General features: G+C 41.0%; 1 protein-coding gene across 1 annotated transcript in view; it reads right to left on the minus strand.

The window, feature by feature from the left end:
• DPP6 (dipeptidyl peptidase like 6) overlaps window positions 1-13,523 on the minus strand; it is a 609,699-nt gene that overhangs the window by 508,022 nt on the left and 88,154 nt on the right. The gene's annotated exons all lie outside the window — the stretch shown is intronic.

Raw genomic sequence — 13,523 nt, forward strand, 5'->3', positions numbered from 1 at the left:
CTCTTTTTCTCCCTCCTCACTTCTTGGGGCTCCACCAATGGGGGAGCAAGGCCCGCCCAGCGCCAGGCTTTGGGCTAACACAGAGGTCTGCAAAGTTGGCTGTTTTAAGACTGGTGGACTTCAATTCTCAGAATTCTGGGAGTTGAAGTCCACCAGTCTTAAGAGCCAATTTTGCAGACCCTGGGCTAATATGATTGATGCCCTTGGTGAACTTCAACTCTCAGAATTCTGGGAGTTGAAGTCCACCAGTCTTAAGAGCCAATTTTGCAGATCCCTGGGCTAATATGATTGATGCCCTTGGTGGACTTCAACTCTCAGAATTCTGGGAGTTGAAGTCCACCAGTCTTAAGAGCCAATTTTGCAGATCCCTGGGCTAATATGATTGATGCCCTTGGTGGACTTCAACTCTCAGAATTCTGGGAGTTGAAGTCCACCAGTCTTAAGAGCCAATTTTGCAGATCCCTGGGCTAATATGATTGATGCCCTTGGTGGACTTCAATTCTCAGAATTCTGGGAGTTGAAGTCCACAAGTCTTCAAGCTGTCAGGTTTGAAGACCCCTGGGGTTTTTTTCTAAAGGGTTAGGGGTGCAAGGGTCTTGCAACTTGACAGCTTTAAGACTTGCATGCTTCAATGCCAGAGTTCCTGAGCCAACATGACTGGAGGAGGAATTCTGGGAGTTGAAGTCCACAAGTCTTCAAGCTGTCAACTTTGAAGACCCCTGGGGTTTTTTTCCTAAAGGGTTAGGGATGCAAGGATCTTGTAACTTGACAGCTTTAAGACTTGCGTGCTTCAAATGCCAGAGTTTATTGAAACTAAAAACAGTGTACCATCCTATGTATTTTCGGTTTTAAAAATGTGGCTCTCAAAATAAATTTCAATCGTGGTTTTGGCGAGATTTGGCTCAGTTGAAAAAAAAGGTTGCCCACCACTGTCCTAGACAATTATTTACCAGAATTGTTGAGCTTTAGGGCATTGTCATCAGATATGAAAGAAATATCCAACTTCAGTATTACACATCCAACAATTTTTAGAAAATGATGTAGTCAACGGGACTGGAGTAATATATCGACGATAAAACACTTCATACTAATTTTCTGTAACTATAGTATATGGTACAATATTCTCCTTCAATTGATATTCCTTCTGTTAAATATACAATACAGATGTTGAAATTCTTCAATCATTTAATCCTAAAATATTTAATTTCAGGTTTTGAGTCCTACTTTATTATCTATTTATAAATACAGCCCAGCCTATGCTCTGAACTGCACAATTAGCTCTCCACTGAGCAAATTTCTTTATGCTTTATTCCTCAGGAAAATAAATATTAATGCTTTTGCCTACCAAAATACATAAAACAGGCTAATTTTTACTTTTTATTTATCCCAAACTTTCCGTGCTTATTCTTCCATTATTTCATATCAATTGCCCCCCCCCCCTTCCGACAATTTATATCAAAGAGCAGTGGTGGTGCAGTGGTTAGAGTGCAGTTCGGCAGTTCGCTTCTCAAAGGTTCAAAATTAACTCAACCTTCCATCCTTCTGAGGTGGGTAAAATGAGGACAAAGATTGTTGGGGACAAGATCCTGACTCTGTAAACCGTTTAGAGAATGCTGTGAAGTGGTATATAAGTCTAAATTTGTATTTAGAGATATTTGTACAGTCCACCAGAAAGTCATGTTCTTTCTGTAGATGTGGCTAGGCGATAAGGAGATACAATTCACTTGATGATCCATGTTAAGCCGTTAATATGATAATACAATTTAAGTTTGGAGTTGTTCAATCACTTTAGGGGTCCTGTGGGCTGCTCTGAATTATCAGGGAAAAGGGAGATATTAATGGAAATATAGGTAGTTCTTTACTTACAACCACAACTGAGACCAGAATTTTAGTTGCTAAGTAAGATGGTTGTTAAATGAGTCATGTCCAATTTTATGACTTTTTCACTATGATTGTTAAGCAGATCACTGCAGTTGTTAAGTCACTGCAACCACCATAAATATACACTGTTTGCGAAACACACAGATTTTGATCATATGTCCATGTGGATAGTGTAATAGTTTTAAGTGTGGGGAGTGGTTACAAGTCACTAGTGCAGGGGTGAAATTCACTTACCTTTGCTACCGGTTCAGTAGCAATATGAGTGCGTGCGCACATTCGCACACGTTACCAATTTGCTCGCATGTGCCACTTCCGTGTATGTGCAGAGGGCGCCTGCAAAGGTAAGGGTGGTAGTGGTGGTGGTGGGGAATCCGCTGTGCCACGTGATTTAGATTAGCTAGAAAGCAAGAAATCCTGCTTTCTAGCTGATATAAATCACGTGAAACAACTGATTGTTGGAAAAACCGGTTTGCCTGAACCGGTAGCATTTTTTTTTACTACTGGTTCGGGCGAACGGGTAGCATTTCTACTACCAATTTGGGCAAACCTGTCCAAACCGGTAGCATTTCACTTTGAATGGTCACCAAACAAATGATCTAAGTTGAGGACTACCTATACATAATAAATAATAGTAGCTAATATGACCCCAGCTTTTTCTTCAAAGACGAGAAATTTAAGGTTTGGTTAACAAAAGGCACAATTTTATTACATGTTTTGGCGTGCATTTTATTTGCAATAGGATGTGAAATGGAAAATCTAAATGAAGAATGACATGGCCATACATTTTGAGAATTCATTCCTGAAGAATTGGCTGAAGTGCATCACACATGACAGATTTCTACACGGTGGGAATTATATAAGACAAAGCTAAATCATCTTTCACCAGTTTCAGCAGGAACAAAATATGCTTGTTCCTTCGGATTGGTTCATTACTCACTGCGTATCTGGCAAGCCTGGATTTTGAGAATAAAAGTAATTGGCCAAATATTTCTTCCACAACAAAATGGTGTGATTCACAAATATGAACTTCACTGATGCACAGAAAGCAGCAATGCAGAATCTGCAGGTGTCTTGTTATAAAGCAAAAGGAAAATTGTTCACAACTTGGAAAGATGCCGTATGTGGAAGAAGTGAAGAACGCACTACACAGATGTTTGTAGAGGACAACCTAAGTAGTCATCTAATAGTTATTAGATTAATTTCTTAATTAAACAAGTTAAAATAAATATGCACGTGCAATCTCCCTGAGAGATGTAGGCTCGTTATAACTGCAGTGAAATTATAAAGCATGGCAAAACATATTCTGAAACATCCTTTAAAAATCAGCCTGATTAGCAATTTGCTATAGCCAGGACAATAATGCCAAATCTGTACAGATAGTGCTCAGTTTAAAACCACCCATTTAGCAACAGTTCAAAGTTACAATGGCCCTCCCTGAAAGAAGTATTTTACATTGTCCTTGCATTTTATGCAGCTTTCCCACAACCATGTGATCAAGGACACTTGGCAACGAGCATGTATTTATGACAGTTGGAGTGTGGTCACATCAGAGGTGGTATTCTACTGGTTCGGAATGGATCGCTCGAACTGGTAGCGGAAATCACGGGAGGCTCCGCCCACCCACGCCCAGCTTTATGGCAGCTCATCTAGCCCCCTTTTTTTTGCCAAAAGCGCATGCGGGGAAGGATCTGCACATGCGCGCACGCTCACATTTGCGAACCGGTACGGAAGGTAAGTGTACACCACCCCTGGGTGACATGATCGCTATTTGTGGCCATCTGACGAACCAAGTCAATGGGAGAAACCCGATTTAGATGCTCCCAATTGTGGTTGTATGTCGAAGACCATCTATGTTAATGGAAGCAAGGTTACTTATTTTATTTATTTATTTATTTGATTTGATTTCTAGACCGCACCCTCTCCCCGAAGGGACTCGTATTATTGGATTTTTGTATTATTACTTTATGCACAAAAATGGAACTTTGATTCCCATAATAGACAAATGGCTGCAAAAGTTGATGGAAATAGCAGAGATTGCCAAACTAACTGCTTTGGTTAAAGAAAAAAAGCACATTTACTTTTGTTTCTGCTTGGAAACCGTTTCTGGACTTTGTGCTCAAGGAGGAAAGAATGATCAAAAACTTTGATTTTGGATTTTGCTGCTTAGATAAACTTGTTATTAAAGAAATGGCTAGTGTACTATATACTATTATATATTTTAAAAATGAGATTTCATGTTACTATCTACTGTACCAAAAGGTGTCAAAAATATATGCTTTTCTTTCCCCCCCTCAACCCTATCAATTTATCTCTTTCCCCTTTCCTCCCTTACTTTCCCATTATTTTGATTTTTGTGTGTACTTCTGTATTTTATATTTTGATGAAATAATAAAATAATAAAACAACATAAGTTGAGGACTACCTGAGATGGAATGTATGGATGACCTTGGAGGGGAGGAAGGGGAAGAGATGTTTCCTAGGAAACAATGTAAGAAAACAAGAGAAACTATGGTGGCTTAACAGTCAGAGAAATAAATTTAGGAAGGACAGGGCTTAAAGGATCAATCAGATAAGTGACAGCGGGAAATTTGTACTTTCAGACTTATAAGACAGATGCCAGGCCTTCCAGGTGAATCAGAGAGCAAAAATGAGAAGATGAACTAATTCTGCTCTATTGTAAGGCTACATTTCTGGACCTTGTAGGAGGAATAGGTCATGCAGTATTTTTTAGTTGATTTCACAAGTTATTTTGGAGCATGTTGATCAGTGGTGAATTTCAATTTTTTTAAATTACCTGTTCTGTGGGCATGTCTCGGTGGGCATGGCAGGGAAAGGATATTGCAAAATCTCCATTCCTTCCCCACTCCAGGGGTAAGATACTGCAAAATCTCCATTCCCTCCCCACTCTAGGGGAAGGATATTGCAAAATCTCCATTCCCTCCCCACTCCAGGGGAAGGATATTGCAAAATCACCATTCCCTCTCCACCCCAGGGAAAGGATATCGCAAAATCTCCATTCCCTCCCCATCCCAGGGGAAGGATATCGCAAAATCTTCATTCCCTCCCCATCCCAGGGGAAGGATATCACAAAATCTCCATTCCCTCCCCATCCCAGGGAAAGGATATCACAAAATCTCCATTCCCTCTCCACCCCAGGGAAAGGATATCGCAAAATCTCCATTCCTTCCCCATCCCAGGGGAAGGATATCGCAAAATCTTCATTCCCTCCCCATCCCAGGGGAAGGATATCGCAAAATCTCCATTCCCTCCCCACCTCAGGGAAAGGATATCGCAAAATCTCCATTCCCTCCCCATCCCAGGGGAAGGATATCGCAAAATCTCCATTCCCTCCCCACCCCAGGGGAAGGATATCGCAAAATCTCCATTCCCTCCCCATCCCAGGGGAAGGATATCGCAAAATCTTCATTCCCTCCCCATCCCAGGGGAAGGATATCGCAAAATCTTCATTCCCTCCCCATCCCAGGGGAAGGATATCGCAAAATCTCCATTCCCTCCCCACCCCAGGGGAAGGATATCACAAAATCTCCATTCCCTCCCCAGTCCAGGGAAAGGATGTCGCAAAATCTCCATTCCCTCCCCATCCCAGGGGAAGGATATCACAAAATCTCCATTCCCTCCCCATCCCAGGGGAGGGATATCGCAAAATCTCCATTCCCTCCCCACCCCAGGGAAAGGATATCGCAAAATCTCCATTCCCTCCCCATCCCAGGGGAAGGATATCGCAAAATCTCCATTCCCTCCCCATCCCAGGGGAAGGATATCGCAAAATCTCCATTCCCTCCCCATCCCAGGGGAAGGATATCGCAAAATCTCCATTCCCTCCCCATCCCAGGGGAAGGATATCGCAAAATCTCCATTCCCTCCCCATCCCAGGGGAAGGATATCGCAAAATCTCCATTCCCTCCCCATCCCAGGGGAAGGATATCGCAAAATCTCCATTCCCTCCCCATCCCAGGGGAAGGATATCGCAAAATCTTCATTCCCTCCCCATCCCAGGGGAAGGATATCGCAAAATCTCCATTCCCTCCCCATCCCAGGGGAAGGATATCGCAAAATCTCCATTCCCTCCCCATCCCAGGGGAAGGATATCGCAAAATCTCCATTCCCTCCCCATCCCAGGGGAAGGATATCGCAAAATCTTCATTCCCTCCCCATCCCAGGGGAAGGATATCGCAAAATCTCCATTCCCTCCCCACCCCAGGGAAAGGATATCGCAAAATCTCCATTCCCTCCCCATCCCAGGGGAAGGATATCGCAAAATCTCCATTCCCTCCCCATCCCAGGGAAAGGATATCGCAAAATCTCCATTCCCTCCCCATCCCAGGGGAAGGATATCGCAAAATCTCCATTCCCTCCCCATCCCAGGGAAAGGATATCGCAAAATCTCCATTCCCTCCCCATCCCAGGGGAAGGATATCGCAAAATCTCCATTCCCTCCCCATCCCAGGGGAAGGATATCGCAAAATCTCCATTCCCTCCCCATCCCAGGGAAAGGATATCGCAAAATCTCCATTCCCTCCCCATCCCAGGGGAAGGATATCGCAAAATCTTCATTCCCTCCCCATCCCAGGGGAACGATATCGCAAAATCTCCATTCCCTCCCCACTCTGGGGCCAGCCAGAGGTGGTATTTGCTGGTTGTCTGAACTACTCAAAATTTCCGCTACTGGTTCTCCAGAACCTGTCAGAACCTGCTGAAGTTCACCCCTGATGTAGACAAACATATAATATTTGTCTCTAAATATTTAAAGAAACTATCTTTTTTTTAAAGTCATGTGGGTTACCTCCATAGTTGTCACAGAAGTTTGGGAAAATATGTTCCTGCTTTAAAAGAGCTGCAGACAGATGCTATGTTTGCACTCTGAAGCCCCTCTTAGGGCCTGAATACACAACCCTAAAGAGCAGGGGTGTCAAACTCAATCCAATAATACAATTCAAAGCAGAATTGAAAGGGACCTTGGAGGTCTTCTAGTCAACCCCCTGCCTAGGCAGGAAACCCTATACCGTTTCAGACAAATGGCTATCCAACATCTTCTTAAAGACTTCCAGTGTTGGGGCATTCACAACTTCTGGAGGCAACTTCTGTTCCACTGATTCATTGTTCTAACTGTCAGGAAGTTTCTCCTCAGTTCTAAGTTGCTTCTCTCCTTGATTAGTTTCCACCCATTGCTTCTTGTTCTACCCTCAGGTGCCTTGGAGAATAGTTTTACTCCCTCTTCTTTCTGGCAACCCCTGAGATATTGGAACACTGCTATCATGTCTCCCTGGTCCTTCTTTCTATTAAACTAGACATACCCTGTTCCTGCAACTGTTCTTCATGTGTTTTAGTCTCCAGTCCCCTAATCATCTTTGTTGCTCTTCTCTGCACTCTTTCTAGAGTCTCCACATCTTTTCTACATCGTGGCGACCAAAACTGGATGCAGTATTCCAAGTGTGGCCTTACCAAGGCATTATAAAGTGGTATTAACACTTCGCGGGATTTTGATTCTCTCCCTCTGTTTATGTAGCCTAAAACTGTGTTGTTTTTTTGGCAGCTGCTGTACATTGCTGGCTCATATTTAAATGGTTGTCCACTAGAATAGAATAGAATAGAATAGAATAGAATAAATTTAATTTGTTAGCCGCTCCCTCTCCAAAAAGACTCGGGGCGGCGTACAATAAAAACCCATACAAATATACATATACATACAATACATACACGCATACACATAAACACATGCACGTACATATACATGGAGGAAGTAACAATCGTCAAATGCATACAATAATAATAATAGAATTAAAATTAACAATTAAAATACCCTCAGTTAAAATTTCAAATTTAAAAAAGGCTATCAGGAGCAATGGGATAAAACTATGGTTGAGCCAGGCCAGCTAATTGGAAAAGGTGGGTCTTGAGCTTTACACAGAAGGAGCGGAGATCGGAGGTAATCCTGATGTCAAGGGGGAGGTCATTCCACAGGGCTGGGCCCATCACAGAGAAGGCTCTGCTCCTAGGCGTCGCCCCCCGACACTGTTTAGTGGACGGCACCTGGAGAAGTCCCTCTCTGTGCGAGCGAATTGGTCGCAGGGATGTATGGGGCCAAAGGACTCCAAGATCCCTCTCACAGTTACTACTACTGAGCAAGGTATCATCTATACTGTATCTGTACATTCCGTTTTTGTTGCCTAACTGTAGAACCTTACTCTTTTCACCATTGAACTTCATTTTATTAGATAGTGCCCAATGTTCAAGTTTGTCAAGATCCTTCTGTATCTTAAGCCTATCTTCTGGAGTGTTGGCTATTCCTGCCAGCTTGGTGGATTTCATTGAGGGCCACATCAGGGTTGTGTTTGACCTTGGGGGCATGGCTTGGCCAAGTGGGCATGGCCCGCTCAACATCACTCTTGTTGGGTTTGCCTGTGATGGCCCAAGTGTGCCAGCGAAAACAGGCTCCTGAGCTCTGTTTTCGGCTGCGACAACCTCCTGCAACCTTCTGCCAGTGAAAACGGAGCTCAAAAGGGCCGCATGGGCCAGTCCTTCTAAACACCCCGCAGACCACATCCAGCCCACGGGTCTTAAGTTTGACACCCCTGCTATAGAGTGTAAGCCTAGAATTAAATAAGAACAACAAAGGATAAACCGTCTGGTGTTATATAAATATTTGGTTCAATCCAGTTAAAGGACTCAGCTCCTATTTTTTGGTTTTTTGGAGGTGTCTACGGGGTGACCACTATCAGAAAACAACTCTTGGCCTTATATGAAGCTCTTGTAATGCTCTTGAACTTCTTTTGATTTACTTCTATCTTTTCAATCAACCAATCAATCTATCTTTTTTTTTAAACCGCCTTAAAGACTTGTTCATGCTTTCAGAATAATACATTAAGTTTGGAGGCCAGTTCTTTAAAAATTACTACTGCAATGTGAAATAGGGTAGGAGTAAATATTAAAAATAATGTATGGATATTTCAGTGCATATGTACTAGACAATAAAGTCATGTTTTTTGAGTGATTACTTGTAATTTCTATATAAACCTGTAATTTAGAATGTTATGATTTAGAAAAAAAATCAAAGGTTATTATTTTATGGTAAATAACTTTTGCAATGATTTTTTTAAATAAACCTGTTTTCTAACTTGAGCTCTCGGTAGATTGATCACCCCAACTTTTTGAATTTTTCTTCAAAGGACTCTAGTGGGATAAACTTTTTTTCCAGAAGACATTGTCTGATACCTCTACATCTTACACAAACATTTTTCCTAAATCAATACGATCATCATTTTCTCTTCCCATCCAGCAAGATGCTACACTTTATCTAACAGTACAATTTGCTTTTGGGATATCTTTTTCTAAATATTTTTATAAGGAATGGAAATTGTGTTGTTTCCAATTGTAAGCAAGAGACTCATAATCAATTCTCAACATCCAATAAATGTCATTATTTTGTGACCAAACCTTACATTAGTTGAGGGAAAAAACAGATCCTAAAATCTCCACCTTTAGAAATGTATGCCTATATCTTTGATAGATGTTTAACAGAAGTAATGAATACAAATGAAAGTTGTGATAATATATATATAATCATGTAGAGAATTATTAACATTCGAAGTCACCTTGAACCATGAGATTGGCAGCATATAAATTTAATAAATAATAATATTTATTCGCCAAGCTTTTTCATCAAGCAAATCCATATACTTTCCTTGTCATAACACCTAACTTGTTTTAGATCAATTCTACATAGTTGATTACACTAGATAAGAAAACTAAATGAATAATCATTATCTTCTGAGATCAATAAATATCTTATGACTACACAAAATATCTCAACAGTGCAGGAAGCAAGAATGGCTATAGAGTGACTATAATTTATTATCTTTAAAAAGTTTTAATAATTGTGTACTCCATTATGTACCTGATCTAATATCATAAAACATTGTAATCTATTCTCATTAAAATAATGGTTTAAAATCCTATTTAGTATCACATATTTTCTATTTAGTACCACCAATTACTAATTAGATATATCTTTCAACTGTTCCACATTACTAGATAATGGCAATAAGGAGAAGAAAAGGATAGGGATCACATCACCTCAGAATTAATTAAATCTGTTATTAAATTATATTAAAGTATCCCTACTCATTAACTTTAGTGAAACAGCAATACTGCCAACTGAAATTTCGCAAAAATATACAAGATAAATACAAGTAGTCGACTTACAACCATTCATTCATCCATCCAGCCAGCCAAACTCCCATCCATGCACCTATCTACCTATTGATATCTATCCTCCCTCCCTCCCTCTCTCTCTCTCTCTGTCTCTCTCTCTCTCTGTCTCTCTCTCTCTCATATCTATCTCTCTATCCCTCTACCCACCCACCTACCTACCTATCAGTATCAACCTATTTACCACTATCTATTTATTTATTTATCTATCTCATATCTACCTACCTACCCGCCCACCTACCTACCAATATCTACCTACCTACCACTGTCTGTCTGTCTGTCTGTCTGTCCGTCCATCCATCCATCCACCCACCCATTTATCCATCCATCCATCCATCCATTTTTCATAGTTCTTAGTTGTCCATCTCCTTCCCCACATGACCAGGAAAACAAGACCAAGAGTGGTTAGAAGTCCACTGATTTTCCTGCTGCTTTCCAGAGGGGAGTTTTATATTGTTACTGTTTGGGGCAAAACAGTTAAGAAGGAAAAGTTGTATTTTTAGTTTCTAACTAACCAGTTCCAGGAATTATCCTACTGACTGTTAAATGAACTTTCCTTTCAAGGTCCTTCAATAATTCAACTTGCAACCAGACTTTAGAAGTGGGTGACTTTAAAGCCCTATTGACTTCTAGCTTAAATGACTCTGCTAGTGTCATTTTCTCCAGATATTTCTTCAGTTACTTCTGAACTTGTAATAAAGGAGACCCTTACCTTCCTGATAATGCATATAAAAGAAGAAGTTTGAAATGTCTGAAATTGAAATGGAAATGTGACATTTAAAATTTATGGACTCCAGATCTATCAAACTAGCCAGCATGACTAATGAGGCTAACAAATTCTTCTAAATCAGTGTTTAGCAATTCTAGATAGCAATAGCACTTAAAACTTATATGCCGCTTTACACCCCTCTCTAAGCAGTTTACAGAGTCAGCCTCTTGCCCCCAACAATCTGGGACCTCATTTTACCCACCTCAGAAGGAGGGGAGGCTGAGTGAGTCAACCTTGCGTGGGCTTCAACTCCTAGAAGTTCCAATGAATTCTTGGAGTTGAAGTCCACACATCTTAAGAGTCGCTAAGGTTGAGAAAAACTGCTCTAAACGATTATACCCTGATGCTTTGTGGTTTATCTTATCTTTTTACACTTCTACTTAGAAAAGGTGTGGTATGCTGATTAACAACTCATTACAAACTAAGTTTTGAAAATATTACCTAGGCTTGAGATTAAGGTTACTTGGCCTGGAGGACTTATATTTAAATTCTTCTCAGCTACATTGGGGGATCACAAATCATTATGAGCAGTATGGTCCGTGCTGTGATCGCGAGCCTATGGCACACGTACTGGAAGTAGCACACAGACCCACCTCTCTAGGCATGTGACCCGTTGCCCGTTGCTCTTCCGGGTTTCGACGTGCCGGCCAGCTGTTCTTCATGTGCATGGGAGTGCTGGAAATCGGAAGAGCAGCCACCCGGTGTGCATGCTCGTGCCGGGAAGATGATCTTTCGGTTTCCGGCACGCACATATGCACCGACCACCTGATCACTCGATGCCGAAAAGGTTCACCAACACTGGTCTAGTGGTTAAAGCACTAGGCTAAAAACCAGGAGACTGTGAATTCTAGTTCCACATTAGGCATGAAAGATAGTTGGATGACTTTTGGCCAGTCCCTTTCTCTCAATCCAACCTATCCCTGTGGGGTTGTTGTTGTGGGCAAATTAGGGGGAGGAAGAAGTATTAAGCATGTTATACTATAAATAGCACCATGAGTTATTTATAAAAATATTAAAGGCAAAATATAAATAAATAAATCACCATCATCATCATACCCTCTCAATTTGACTTATGTTCTAAAGGCTCTGATGATGAGCATCAGTATGTCAATATTAGCTCCTTGGAGGAAGCATAAACGTAATAAATAAAATGATAATGAATAATTAAAATGAATAGAATAAGTTATGGGGAGCAAAACTCACTCCTTTCTAGAACTGATGTTATTATCTAGTTGGGTAATAAATGTCTGCAAACAACCAAGCTTAGACAGCACCAAGAATTCCACTAATAACTGCATATAGAATTGTTAAAGAAAAGAGGGGGAAAAAACTACTTATATACATAAACTAATACTTGCCATGACATATATATTCATAAATAAACAAACACGGTTTCTTTTTACCTTCAGAACTGATGACTTCATGCATATCTGGAATTCTGTTCTCTTTCCATCTGCGCACCTAATTTATTTTCTTTTAGCTTTCCATCAATTTCTCTGACAGGCACAATCTGTTACAATGAACTTGCTCCATGAATTGAGACTATTATTTTAGAATTTTCTTTGGTGTCTCTCACTTTCTGAGGTTTCGAAGTTGAATTCAAGCAAAAGGGCCTTTTTTTTTTTGCATTGGATCCCACCCTAATACCATTAGTTAGTAGTTGTTGTTTTTTGCCCAGCAATCAAGCAAAATCCATGCTTTCTCTCAAATTATCAGTCATCTTAATATTTGATCATTTTTCAAGCTACTTCTCTATGCAAAACTCTTTATCTTCCTCCCATGCGTTTTTTATTTTTATTTTCAAAGCTAAAATTTAGCTTTGAAAAAGTATTTTTTTTTAAAAAAATGGGACAACCGTAAATTAATCTGAGGGCATTTCTACTGAATGACAGAATACAAAAAAAATATTAATGGTTATTGAAAGCACCATTGTAATCCAAGATGAATTTGGTAGGGTGATGTTGATGTTTGTTTCTGCTCATTCCACCAGATCTGGGAAGGTGGACATGAAAATTAGAACCATAGAACCTGATAACCTGCTTCCCACCCTTTATATCATAGGGTTGGAAGCAGGGGTGAAATTCAGCCGGTTCTGACAGATTCTGGAGAACTGGTAGCGGAAATTTTGAGTAGTTCAGAGATTCGTCAATGCCACCTCTGGCTGGCCCCCATAGTAGGTTGGGAGTGAAGATTTTGCATTATCCTTCTCCCAGGAGTGGGGAGGGAATGGGGCAGTAATGGTAACTTATTATCTACGCTACTGGTTCGGTAGTGGGAGTGCATGCGCAGAAGGTCCGTGATGACGTCTGGGTGGGTGGGCGGAGCCTCACGCAGACACCACTACCGGTTCGCCCGAACCGTTGCAAACCAGCAGCATACCACCTCTGGAATGGGGATTTTGCAGTATCCTTCCCCTGCCATGCCCTCCAAACCACGCCCACAGAACCGGTAGGGAAAAAAATTGAATTTCACAACTGGTTGGAAGGGACCATGGAGATACTCCAGTCCAGTGGTTCTCAACCTTCCCAATACGGCGAACCTTTAATACAGTTCCTCATGTTGTGGTGATCCCCAAGCATAAAATTGGTGTGTCAGTCCCTAAGACCAACGAAAATATGTGTTTTCCGATGGTCTTGGGCGACCC

This window comes from Natrix helvetica, assembly GCF_964273705.1.
Source record: "Natrix helvetica genome assembly, chromosome: Z".
NCBI classification, from domain to species: domain Eukaryota; kingdom Metazoa; phylum Chordata; class Lepidosauria; order Squamata; family Natricidae; genus Natrix; species Natrix helvetica.